This window comes from Papaver somniferum, chromosome 7, assembly GCF_003573695.1.
Source record: "Papaver somniferum cultivar HN1 chromosome 7, ASM357369v1, whole genome shotgun sequence".
NCBI lineage: Eukaryota > Viridiplantae > Streptophyta > Magnoliopsida > Ranunculales > Papaveraceae > Papaver > Papaver somniferum.
This window is the reverse complement of record NC_039364.1, coordinates 94,566,833-94,581,324: the sequence shown is the minus strand read 5'-3', so window position 1 is coordinate 94,581,324 and position 14,492 is coordinate 94,566,833. Positions and strand designations below refer to the sequence as shown.

The 14,492-nt window shown below is 35.8% G+C and overlaps 1 long non-coding RNA gene across 2 annotated transcripts; it reads left to right on the top strand.

The window, feature by feature from the left end:
* Positions 1–1,488: 1,488 nt before the first annotated feature.
* On the top strand, positions 1,489–3,611 carry LOC113292833. 2 transcript variants are annotated; one of them, XR_003331894.1, is made up of 4 exons: positions 1,489–1,624; positions 2,079–2,208; positions 2,327–2,399; positions 3,236–3,611. It is a non-coding gene; the product is annotated as an uncharacterized LOC113292833 (long non-coding RNA). The 2 variants fall into 2 exon arrangements; XR_003331895.1 differs by having other exon boundaries at positions 1,498–1,624; positions 2,074–2,208.
* The last annotated feature ends 10,881 nt before the right edge of the window (positions 3,612–14,492 follow it).

The window sequence follows — 14,492 nt, the reverse complement described above, 5'->3', positions numbered from 1 at the left end:
TCCAACACCATTGTGCTTGGACTAAAAGGCATTATGTAGAAAAACTTATGTAAATTTATCTTCCAATGAGAGAAAAGTTCCATGGATTTAAACCTTTTTCGAACAAATCATCGGGAAAATTAATTGATGGAATATTTTCTGAACTTTTTCATTATGAAAATCTAGGTTATCAACATTATTTTATCAATATAAGTGGTTTTATGACAATAATCCATTATAAACAACTTAATTAATGTCTAGAAATCATGAAGAAACAAAAAACAAGAAGAAAACTAAATCGAAATAACACCTGAATTGATGAAATTAGCGTTCGAAAAATAAGATATGAAAAATAAATTCACTGAATCGTCTCCCGATCCTCAGACACTCTCTCACCATATCCTGAAAAAGATGATCCACATTTGGTATCACTACCTAATAACTCTATTTTGTCTCTATCAACAACCCTATAAGTTTGGGTATGTCTCAAAATATGATTCTTTTAAAAAAGAAATGGGAGTACCAATCAGGCTCGAAGACCTAGAGGTTTCATAAATTTAAGCACACCGCCGACCTACCTTCACAAGACTTTAGATAATTCATAGTTTTCATTTTTCAGCATCATATATAAGTATAACATCAAGAAACATGTCCATAAAAAGTACAGCTATACCATCAATCAAGCTCTTATGGACTTTGCAATGTCCATCAAAAATACAGTTTTTCTTGTGGAAAGCATTGAACGAAGGCCTTCCGACCTTCGACTCCAACATCTCCTCCCGATGCAACTCTGATTTAAAGACCGTTGATTGCGTTCTGTTCCATTGTTTTGGTTTTTTAGAATTTTGGCATATCACTCCAAATGTAACTGATAAATATCTGGGTATCATATACCCTAGTGTAACTGCTCCGTCTAAGTAGTTTAATAATATTCATGCTTCAAAAAAAATAATTAAGAAACATGTTACTTCTTCTGATTCTAAAAAAGAGATGCTATCGGTTTTTCAATTTAGTCTAAAATAAGCCAATTGAAAAAGCGGTAGTAGTGTCTCTTTTTCAAAAACGGAAAGAGTATTAAACACCACGGGTGTTAATGGGGGTACCAGTTTATTGGGGAGAGTACCAAAACCCATATAAGACAAAATAAAAAATCCTCTGTCTTATATGGATTTTGATATTTTCCCCGGTAACTTGGCACCCACATGAATTTCTACACCACTATTGCGAGAAAAAATGATTTTTAAGAAGGTTATAAGTGTGATCCTTACCTTCTAGCTAGAGACCTGAATCATAGAGATGCAGGAATAATCTCCCCCTTTTAATGAGAGCAAGCCTCAACTGAAAACACTAAGCATTTTGGTGTACCGCCGTATCTTTCGTACACCAAACGTACTTTTCTAGTTAACGCGTTTTTTCATCAGCCATTGGATTGTCTCCATCTCTAGCCACAGCCGTTCAGTTTATTTCTTTTTATTTCGTTTTTTTTTTCTTTTGGTATCCTAATTTTCCCTTCTTTCGTTTTCGTCGTGCTTGCCTCTCTTTCTCTTATAATACACAGCCATTGGATTCATCGCTGCAATTGAATCTTCACCCAGATTTCAAGCAATTTCCAGACAATCAATGAGGGAGATGAAGAATTGCAGTGGTTGTATTTCACTTCCTCGATTGTTTGATTTTTGAAATATGAAATTCTAGGTTTTCTGTAAATTATTTTGGGTTTATTCTTTGAGATTTTGTAACTTAGTACCTTGGAATTTAAGGCTTTTAGTACTAACAACAGTACCATTTGATGTGGTTGAACTTTGATTCAAGTTAATTTCTTCTTTTAATCTATTAAATAAGAACAAATTTCATTTACTTACGAAATGGTGGTACTTGCTCAAAGAGTATTTGCTGGTATAAGGTAGATTAATGAATTAGACCGTCATGATGTGTTACCCATTATTTTTTATATAGTTTGATGTGAGAATTTGGATTTGTTTCATTTTATCTGATTAGCAGAATGAGCAAGCATTTGCTATTTTGTTCTCAAAACTTTGCAAAAAGGAGCTAATGTAAAAATGAAATTACTTAACTAAATTTTGTACTGTTTAGTCCAGGTATAGAAAGGAATTGGGACCAACGAATGAGGCGAAACATGTAACTGTTATGGAAGCAGTCACATCAATTCAACCAAATAGAATTTGCTCCCTCCTGTATCGTTATCATCCAACTCTCCTTGAAACCTAGGTCAGGTACCTTAAACATCTTTAAGTGAATGGAAGTTTTTTTGGACTAGACTGTGAGATCAGATTCAAAGTTTATGACCTGACCATTGATTAATTTTCATGTTTTTGTACACTACCAGCTTCACGCTCTCTTTCTGGCTGCAAGAAAATCACAAGTCAGAAATTCTGGAGACCCCCATAGTTATAGTACAAGTGAGTTTTTTTTTCCGACCTTAGCCTATATCCAATATTAATGGAAGCAAAGGACTATGTATTTTGTGTTACTCTCGACTGCCGTTAGTCTAATAAATCACAATTTGTTGGATGACATCACAAAGATCGACTAATATGGTTCAGTTGTTTAATTATTGGATTAAGTGTTTGAATTAAGATTTGATGATATGTGAAGTTAACTTCTATATGAGATGAAACCTACGTCCAAATTCTTAAATTCATACTTTACACTTTCCAAATAGTTTACAATAAGTGATTTTGTTAGTTACGGACAGTAGTGATCTATTTTACGGTATCATTGTTGTTGTGCTTCGTCTGTTAGTTTGTTAGTCACGGTAGTGACTGCTAGAGTGACACAAGGAAATATGGATGGTGGATTAAAATTTGTAGTCTGGTAGTTTGTTAATCACGGTACTGCTAGAGTGAGACGAGGAAATATGGATGCTGGATTAGGAAATGTAGTATGCATTTGACAATTTCCAATACGTGTTAGTAATTTGGGTTGATCAAATTGAAAATTTACTGTTTTCTTTTTAGGTTTAGATTATACCTGTCTACGGGTGTTTTCACCATTATTTTCTTTCTCTTTTGCCCATGAACTTTGAAATATAATGGTTTGCCCTCATGAAAGTCCTTGAATTGTAAATGGCGCAGCTATCAGGTTAACTCTTGCAGGTGTGCAGATTTCATCATGGCTGTCCAAGCATTCACAAGTAGTGGGGTGTTTCATACTTTTCTTTGCTGCTTATACTTGCATCTTTATTTTCATACAATTTACTCTTATTCTTTGCCTGATATTGCGGAGTTGTTTGCAGGTTTTTAGTGATTTTTTCTTGGACAAAAGATAGAGATATACTGAAGAAGAAGCAGTCAGAAAGTAAGCAAATTACAACAATCCAAAAGCAGAAAGGAGTTAGCTACAGAACAGCCTCAAGAGTCAAGACCCCCCAAAAACCAAAAACGTTTATAATTCTAGGAACACTTGATAACAAAAGATCTCAGCCCCAAATGTTTTTTGGAGTGGTATTTTTGATTTATTATCTTCTAAATGAAATTGTTTGAATGTCCATATTTTTCGGAAAATGAAAATGAAAAATGCATATGACAGAGATATTTGTTTGCCGACGTGTACTCCACTTGTGATTTTTAAGAAGGTTATGAATGTGATCCAGCCAGAGGCCCGGATCATAGAGATGCATGAAAAATGTGAATGTGATTTTTAAGAAGGTTACGAATCTAACTCCTCTAAAATCCTAAGTTCATAAGGCTCCACGTTGAACGGTGACCCTCACCAACTCACATAATTGCTCGTTTCACTTTTCCTCAAAGAAGAGAAAAACAAGGATTTTTCTTCACAAAATAAAGAAATTTTTATATTTATCACACACAAAATATAAAAACGGAAAACAAAAAAAATCTTAGAAGAAACCCTAGGAACAAACTTAGGTTTTCTTCCCTACGAAAAAAATCATCATTAACGATGATACAAAAATTCGTTCTCTTATTCTCCTTCCGATTTTTCCCTGAACGAGAAGAGTAACTGAAATGGAATAAATCTCGACTAAACCTAAAACAAAGCTTCCGCCTCCACCTTCTTTTCCACCATCTACACATCTGTATCATCATGATATATTCACCTCTCCTCTTTTGTTCGTTGATTTACTATCATGTATCATATCTGTCTATGTGATGGATTTTATTATTTTGATCAACTAGGGTTTTTTTATCTGTGATCAATTATCCTTCCAACTTTTAGGTCGACAAAGATCACAAGTCCAAATCAGTTGTTAGATCTATTTTATTTCAGAAGAAATCAGTTAGATTTTTGACGTTTAGTTTTGTGCTGGAAGCTTTGTAAATGGAGTTGGTTAATTATTGCGGTTTGCGGAAGCAGTTCAATAGCCCGACTCGACCTAATATGAAGAGATGCGGCGTATTAAGTTTGACAACCATTTCGAGTGGTATACAAGACCAGGTAAATTATTTTCCATGAATGATTTTTGCAATCAGAAATCTCTCACTCCTTTGTTTTTTGTGTCTTTGTTTCTCTGAATCAATAAACCCTAACCCTTATTTTTTTTAATTTTACAGGTACTATTTTGTCCAAAATAAGTTTCGGAGAAACCCTAATAGCCATTCAAGAAAAGATCTCACAATTCTGGTGATTTTTATATGCATCTTACTTATTCTAATTACTGATATATCATAAATCCATATTTTTAACTTTCAAAATTATGTGTGCTGATTCCATTTCTCATGCCAATGGAAAAATTCAAATCTAATTCTGCTACACTAATCCAGTATTGGGTTTTCTTCAACATTTGGATTTTTCTTTAAAAAAAACTTATTTATCAGATTGATTATAGATTGTACAAACTCAATGTATACTGTGTTTCTGAGATCATCCAAACAAATTCTATCAAAATGAAGATAATGCAACATGGGGCTCCTTTGATTTGTACTTGCAAGTAAGTTAGTGATTTTTTTTCTTTGGGAGTTTAAGCTTTCTGTTAATTGTATCTTCATTGCACTCCGCTTGCTTAAATTTATCTTTATTGTTTTTGTTGTTAATGATTTAGATTTTTTTAATGTTGTTTAGGTTTTTTTTTGGTGAGAAGATAGTTATTTGGGATTTGTCAATTCACAGAGAATTGGTGTTTCCATAGAAATACTTTGTTCAGCCTTGCAATGTTTAACCATTTGGTCTGGGAGAGGCGCTCCCAGAAGACTATGTTGCAGGATACTACTGTTACATGTGGAGAAGAAGACACACATATACTGATTCATTGTGTATCCTACAACAATATAATGACAACCTGACCATTGAGTAAATGATTATGACTTAATTGCTTACTTAATCATTGGTGTTCAATATCATTTCAAACTTGAGTATTGTTCAACATTTTTGTTCCATACCAGGACCTTTGTCGTTGATCGACCACTTTCTTGCAATTAAAATTTTCCAGTAGTTTTTTGTTGACAGACAAGATATCAGTGACATCTTCAATAATTAATCAACACAAAGTTTAATTTCACTATTTGTAAGAAATATATGATTATTAGGCACGAGAAGTAATTGTTTTATGCTTTAGATATTGGAGGCAAGAATTTCTACTACATAGATAATATAGAACGTGCAACCAGTATTCTCATTTCTTTAAGGCTAAAAAAATTGGGGTTGATTATTTTTCTATCGATTGGGATGTGTAAGTTTCATCCAGATGTATCCCTATGTTTCATAGAGATCCGCAGAGATATAGTTTATGATTTTCTTAGCAATATCCATTTTAGGTTGTAATATACGTTTAACTTTCCTGTTTTACTGTTTCAAACTATATCCTAAGATTAAAGATTGATTGTTTGTTGCATTTAGTTAATTTATGTTTGTGTTGTAGACAAGAATCGTTAATGCCTCAGTAGATACAACTAGGAAATTGAAGCGAGTATCTATACCCTATCAGCGATGGATTCAGATCTTTATAGGAGGAGATGAAGGTAAGATTGATCGGTACTTAATTGTACGTTATTCTATCTTTCTTAAGTTTTTGAAAAATGGCTTAGATGTACCTTTTATGATGTTGAAGTTTCGTGACAAAATAGAATTAGTTAGTGTTGAATTAGCACTTGATTTTTTCATATGGTATTGTCAATGTCTTCTTAATGACTTAGTAAATTTGTCGTAATGGTTGAGCGACCTTGATGTTACTCAATCTTCATTTAACTTTTAATCCTCAGCATGTGCATTTATTTGGCTAAACTATACCTAATTATGTGTCAAAGATATAACTGTCAATTTTTTCTCTAACCTGAGGGAAAATTTGGGTCCATTCTGTTTTGGAAGTTGCTTAGTGAAGGTAGCATCTGATCTAACTTGCATTTCCGCGTGGCGCAAGTATACCGTGGCTGGATTGCATCTGAAATGCACATGCTTATCCAAAGAAATGTACATTTCTCATCGTCCGTGTGGCATAAGTATCCGTGGATGGATTCCTTCTGTTAGATGGTTATGCCATTTATTCTAACTTGCATTTCCGTGTTTTCTTTGCCTTCAATGGAACGAGTTTCAATCCATCGTATTTTTTCTTCAGGTGCAGCTAAGTTCTCCATTTGTTAAGCCAAAATCATTTGAAAATGGTTACAAGGCCTCCTCTTGCTGTTTTGAGAGGGCAGAAAGATTACATCTGTTAAGGATGAAGCAAATGAATTTTAGGAATTCAATCACTTTCTCTAGAGTGCAACATCTGACTCAAGAATAATAGCAAAACCTGCTACAGGAATTTGGAACTCATCATGGGCTCATACGACGTGGATGTTGAGGCAGACGCATAGTTTAGTATTTCCGTTCATCTATTTTGTAACTACGTGAGAATGGGAAGTCTATTCTTGAGGTACAATTTTGAGTTGGTATGTACCTGATTAGGAATTGCTTAGGCGTTTGTCTATAACCGTCGTAGCTTTCCATTTTGAACATTCCATATCAAATACTAGCTCAGGTAACAATCTTTTCTTTAAATTCTTTTTCTTCTATATTGATTACTTGTTATCTTAGCTCAAATGGAAGAGCACATGGTTTTCAACCATGTAGATGTGCGGTTCACCTCCCACAAATGGTATTCTTATTTGAGTAGGCTAAAATGTTACATGATTCCGGCATCATATATATCATTTTTGGTCACTTAATGATCTGGCAGTCACGTAGTGTATCGAGCGTTCTATTATTCAGATTTACATAATGAGCCTTGGCCAAAAAATTAAGGGTAGCAATTTTATGTTTTTGTATGGTTGAAATGTCTTAGCTAATAATTAGTTAATCATCACTAATTTGCCTACATGTTTTATTGTATATAACAACAAAAGTGTTAACATCATGATACATGTAGGAAGACAAAGCATGCAATACATGAAGGATCAACTTAAGTAGAGAAGAGTAGTCTGCTCGAATAAAAATGTCATCAAGCAGTTGTACCTATGTATGTAAATCCTGTCTTTCAGCTCCACCATTATCAGCAGGTTAATGTTGTCCAACTCAAAAATAAACGACGGGGCGAGGCGAAGCCGAGCCAAACCAAATCAAAAATACTAAGGGACAGGACGAGGCGAAGCCGAGCCACACCCAATCACAAATTTAACACAAAATCAAAAATACACGACGAGACGAGGCGAAGCCACATCACACCTCATACTATATGGTTAAAAAAAAGATGCCCGGTGTGTAGCACAGGCACAAAATCTAGTGTGGTTGGAATGTCCGAATGCCGAAAGGTGGAACTCACCGTGGAATCCAAGCTTAAGTGTGAAGTCTCTTTGGCACAATAAGGCAGCAGTTGGGTTTTTCCATAACCGAAGTCACACTGTAATAGACCCCCTGAAACCACACTTTATTATGTGGCAAATCTCGAAGTGCTGATTTTCCAATGATGCAGTGTCTTTGATAATAACTAGATTTTGAGGTCGGGCGGACCAGAAAACCATCTATCATATTTTTTTTTACTTTTAACCATATTTTTGGTTTGGTGTGATGTGACTTCGCCTCGCCCGTCGTGCATTTTTATTTGGTGTCGAGGGGCTTCGCCACTCCCCGTGGCTTAGGATTTTTGATTAGGTGTGGCTCGGCTTCGCCTCGCCCCGTCCCAATGCATGCTTAGGATTTTTGATTTAGTGTGATTCGGCTTCGCCTTCCCCAGTCCCAATGCATGCTTGGCTCGGCTTCTCCTCGCCCCGTCCCAATGCATGCTTGGTTTGACTTCGCCTCGCCTCGTCCCAATACATGCTTAGAATATTTGATTTGGTAAGTCGCACGTTGCACGCTTAGGATTTTTGATTTGGTGTGGCTCGACTTCGCCTCGTCCCGATGCATGCATAGGATTTTTGATTTGGGGTAACTATTTCTTTTAGAATTGTATATATTTTGGGTATTTATGTAATCATCGAATTATAAATTTGTTTCTCCAAAATAAGATAAAACAAAATCAATCAATAACCTTACCAAAATATAACGAACTCATGAAACAAATCGAGTGAATTAAAAAAGAGAAAAGCACCAACCAATAACCTTATCAAAACATAATGAACTCATGGAAGAAATCGAGTAAATGAAAATGAGAAAAAAAAAAAGAATATTCAAGGACATGTAAACAATATTCTTGGGTTATATTGTGACTCTTTACAAAATTTGACAGAATCCATGTCTTTGTCATCAGAGGATGGAATCGATAGAGAATCCTTAGACCTCAAACCATCATCAGAATATGAAAGAGAAGCATCGCGATGATGGAGATTCTTTAATTTACCTGTTTTGTGACTCCTACTACCTTTCTTAACCTAAACAACCCGATACAATTACATGATTTAGACGAGGACAACTACGGAAAGCCCAAAAAACCTAAAATTCATGGTATAATAACATGAGAGTTGATGTTTTTCGACACCAAAAAATTAGATAGGTCAATAGATGACATACACATCCGGGGAGTGGAAGAGAAAGAGCATAATGAAAACATGATCAGGGTTTTAACCACATTCAGAAAATCCAACCAAATGTCTTTACGGTATTCATAATGCATCCTTGTCCCGAACACACCGTCTAATAAAAAATCATCGTAAAGCCTTCTTATGACATGATAAACCTGTTTATGGAATTGTCGCGTGGCATCCATACTGCAAAGATATATAAAAATCGTACCTGCAAAAAACAAATACAAAAATATTAATTTTACGATCAATCGTAAACAAAGATATATATAAGTCATAGAAAAATAGGAAGAAGAAGAGCTTGTGCATCTTCCTATGGTTTGATTAGATCTGCAGCAAAATTAATAGGCTCAAAGAGTAAAGAATCAACGTATATTTAACAGGCTCAAAGAGTTCTTTCATGTGCATTAGAAAAGGAAAAGGGTATGCTAAAGAGAGAAGACGACAATAATGGTTTTAGGTTTAATCTGTTGCTACCCTAGAGGGGAAGGTTTAAGATGAACAGATATCAATATAGGTTTAAGATTTAGGTTTAGGTTTATTGTAAGTTATAACCGTAAATCATATTTCAGCAAGAATTATCGTGGTAAATTGCTCACCGTTTTTTTGTGGCTGGTGACTTACAGTAAGCCCGCGAAGGTCACTTCAAGCTCAAATCAACATATACCCAAAACTAAGAACGCTCACCTGAGCCTTAGTTCACATTCAGGGAAAGGTAGCTACTTTAGTTTATCAGATGCAGCACAGAGTATAAGCCCCTCTTTCTCAAAATGCATGTCATCTCTTCCGCTAGAAAACTTAGCATCACCCCAAATCAGACTATCACAATCAAGGGGGAAGTAAATTTGCAACCTATAAACACTATACTGATAAACACACTCCTAATAGTAGGCTTGTGACCTTTCTCCATCCCTTCAAATTTGCTGGCCTAGCATCTTCAAGGAACTTGACCTGAAATTGCAACAACACAAAAGTTAGTTATATCAAAAAAAAAAGATTATATGCAGAAGTAGGCCTGGTCTGGACCCTCACTTTCATTTCTAGGCCACTTTTTTTATTTCTTGCAAAACTAGGCAAGTTAAACGGATTCCATCCACTTTAACCATCTCGATCAATTTATCGCGTTGACTTGTCAATATCTCGCCAAAATATCATATAGAGAGATCTCATACATGTGGTAAGATTACTGAAATGTCCTTCACACGTGTGTGTCAGTCACGTGTTCGATCTCATTCATTCTTCTTCTTCTTATCTTCTTCTTCTTTGTTTTCTTCTCCTTCCGTTTTCTTTCTTCTGCTCAAATTAGTGAAGAGAGGATTTGGAATTAAATTAGGGTTTCACTGAAAAGATTTGTAGGAAGAAATTGATGATGGTTCTGAAATTTATTGAACATGGGAATTCGAGAAAAAGGGCTTGATAGAAATTGAGAAGCAAAGTAGATTAAGGTTCAGTTTTTGAAGAAAGTATTGATGGTGTTTGAATCTAATCTGAGGAGAATCAGAGACGGGTTTCTTCTATAATTGAGTATTAGATCGATGCGATTGAAGAGAGAAACCAACATGAACTGATGGAGATTCCATTGGTCGGAGATGTGATTTGTTGTTGTGCTCGAATTATCAAGAAGAAGAGGTTTTGAAGATGGGTACTGGTAGAGATTATGAGATGGTAATGGTGGTGAATTGAGCAAGGTTGAACTGTGAACAAGAGATGCGAACAGAAATAGAAGAAATGATTAAGCTGTGGTGATTCAGAGTTAGGGTTTCCTTTGGTTTTGCTGCTGCTGGGTGAGGAATCGAAGCTTTGTAATGAAGCAATCATCAGTTGTGTTGATGAATAGAGATGGGTATGACTCATCTGGTGAATGGGTTTTAGCTCGATGGGAATTCAGGTGGGGTTCTTGTTGGATTAATTACGGCATCAGAAGAAGAAGATGGTGGTGCTACTAATTCACAGTTCGTGATGGCATGGATGGAGAGATGGGTGCTGTGTATAATTTCGCAGAAGATTGAAACCGAAAATTGCAGGAATTAAGAAGATTGGGTTGCTCCTAGATTTGATTTTGGTTTGTGTGTGACTGAGTTCTGATGGTAATTGGTGCTGGTAGTTTCATGTGAGCAAGAACAACACATGGTATGAGTTGCTGCTGTCGAGATATGCAGGGGTTGCACTCCAAGAATGGTTGCAGTCTCAGATGGTGCTGGTACTTAGAATTACAGGTGGTATTGAGCTATTGTTGGTGGTTGTAGCTCATGACAGTGAGGCATGAGGCGAGTAACAGAGCAAAATGTGCAATTGGTGTTGAATGAGCAGATGGGTTCTTGAGTTGGTAGGTGGTTTGCAGCGGAGTGATGCCGTGGTGAGATGAACTAACAAGAGCTGAGGGCAAGCTGTAATTGCAGGGTTGTAACTGAAGTTGAAGCTGCGGAAATGATGAGATTACAAGGCTGTAGAAGGTAGTGAAGGTTGTTGAAGGTAGTGAATTTGATGTGGTGATAGTTGGTTGAGGTGTTGCAGCTGGTAGAGATTGAAGACTGTATGTGTTTTCCATTCTAGGAGTTGCTTCTCTTGAGCTTTGTTCGGGCGCAATACAAGGATGATATGTACCCCACTTGAAGTGTCCAAGGTAAAGAAATACTAAAACTGTGTTGATATTGTTTTTTCAAAGTCTGTCTTCATGACCAGTCAACTAGTGATAAACAACGATTATATTTTGTTGTGGTTGAAATTTTGTTGTTTAGACTGTATGGCTTGTGCAAGAATAGCAATACTGTTTTAGAGGAGATTTCTAAGTAAATGAGATATAATATTTCAGACACTAAGTGTGAATGTTGTAAATTCACATTAGACATTTGATGCCAAACTGACTAGAAAGGACACCTTTGTCTTGTGCTTGCTTAATTGGAATGTATGGAGATCAGGCTGGTAGATTAATAAGATTTCGTTGGTGTCTTGGGATTGCTAATGCTCGTCAGTGTTTGAGCGCATTTCTTTGTTTCATTGGGGACTGTTGATGGTTGGTTGTTGTTGAAGTAGGCTTAAAAGATGGTTGCAATGGAACTATGGGATTTGTATTTGGCAGAAAAGGGTGAAACTGGTGTTGATGAAGGAATATAGGCTTGCAGTGGATTTGTTGCACAAGTATGGTTAGATTGCAGCTGTGGGCTGAGTTGTTGCCATGATTAGATGTATGTCTAGGATACAGGGCTGGTACAGCAGGTGTTTTTGTTGAAGCTGGTTTGCAGTGGAGATTATGTTATTGTTGAAGCTGGTTTGCAGGTGTTTTTGTGGCTGTGGCAGAGTGCAGTTGGCAATGGTTGTGAAAGAAGTACAGTTAAGAGCATGACAAGGAGTTGTTGCTGCTAGAATCAGGTGGAGAGCAGGAGCAGTTGGTGGAAGCTGAGCTGCAAATGGTTTATGGAAATCTAAAATGGCAGCTCAGCTTAGTTGAATTTCTGGTGTAAATCTGAAATTGGGGTTTACATGGATTGATTTTGAATTGAAGGAGATTGGGCCAACTAATGGAACTGTGAATGGTAATATGTACAAATTTTTCCCGTGACATGATTCCCACGTAATCAGTTCACATGGCATATCCGAGCCCACGCAAGCAATCCACATGGCATATCGGAGCCCAGTGTACAGTTTTCATGTTGATTTAACTCAGGTAAATCAATGATATAACATTAAATCAGTGATACAAAGGACTTTTAGGTCTTTTTAGTTACACCTAACGGTGCTAACTTTCCATCCATCACTTTTGGTCAAAACTTGCCTAGTCTAGCAATAAATAAAAAAAGTGACCTAAATTTGAAAAGCACCAAAAAAAACAGGTCTATTTTTGTAAAAAATCCAAAAAAAAAAAAAAAAAAAAAAAACAGGGCACTAAGATTTACTCTTGTTAAATTACATAAGACCAATGATACCCAACAAGTATCCCGAGAAGTTCTGTCCAGCGAATACGCCAAGAACTCTTTTACAGTTGTTTGCAAGATCTGAATTTATCCATGTCGCCTAGATTTCAACAATTTCACGAACATATGGTACATTCATGCACACCCACATGTCCTAAAGCCCATTACTTGTGATCAGATTATAATTACATACTCTATTGGTCCACCGACGAAGGTCTTGAAGGCATGTGGATTGACATAAGTCTAGCATTAGCTCGTGATCTTGACTGATTTTACATGTTTAAGTTAATTTGCTGGCAAACCTGACATCACCCAATATCAGCCTATTATTATCCCGAAAAAAGTAAAGTTCGCAAGCGTAAACGTAATACTAATACAATGATACAATGATGCTCCTACAAACAAAACCAAGAAATTATATTAACCGCTTGGTGGAAACATGAAATTTTCTTCAGTCCTAATTAATTCCCAAAATTGAACATTCAGAAACTCACCTGATTTACAATCTTCCGCCTTACTTCCCATAACCATATACACAATTCAAAAAATACAGGATTAAGTTGATCAATATCTTACCTAATGCAATAAAAACAAAAACAAAATAAAAAAGTGAACCCTAATAACATTAATCAAAATAGAGATGATGATGATAACGAAAAATAAAAATCAAAAACTTTTACCAAACCATTGATTTATTATTGATCTGCTCTTTAAAAAGTAAATACGAAAAAATAATGAAAATTAGAGAAAAATCAGTAATTAAAATAAGATTAAGATAGAAAATAAAAGACAATGAAATACTAGAATACCGTGCCACTATGGGGAGGGCCGACCGAAGAAAAACAAAACACTCTTAATTGCATAGCGAGTTATATATCATTTTTTTGCCGGAATGTTATTTTTGAGGTATAAGTGAAAATATCATTTTTCTTGAAACGGAGTGAGTACATCGTTTTATTAGTTGCAACGGAGAATTAGTTGATGAATAAACCAAAATATGGCTACATAAAGTACTATGTATCTTTTGTGGTGGTTTGTATAATGGATATACATTTAATTTTCTAAAATTGTGCCTAAAATGATAAACACCTACGATTTTTTCGTAAAAACTCTAAATTTGATATTGTTGTTTGTACTCAATGCGTAGATTTTTTTATAACCTTTCCAACGAGATAAAATTTGTAAAATTCCAAGACACGGATTTTTAGATATGTTATATTAAAGTTTGTTTTCCAATTATACCCCTAAGAGCGACTGCAATGGTACGACTAAACTCAAAGATCAAAGACCAAAAAAAAAGACTAAATATGAGTTTAATTTGTATTGTGACGTTATGGGGAGAAGACCAAATTTGGTCGCGCGTAAAACAATTTTACGCATGAAGACGGGCGGAAGTATTAGTTACGTTTCATTTCTGCGCGGAATTATAAATTACGTTTCAAACGGGCGTAAATATAAATCACGTCTGTTATCGAGCGTAAATATAAATTACGTTTCGTATGGGGCGGAATCTTAAATTCCGCCCGATTATCAGACGGATTCCAAATGACCGCTCGAAGAAACGTAAAAATAAATTCCGCCCGAGTTAAACACGGTCACACAGCACGTGTGAGATCAGACGGGCGAACATCTGGTGTCCGCGTGATGAATTGTACGGACGGACATCTGCTGTCCGCGTGATGAATTTGTC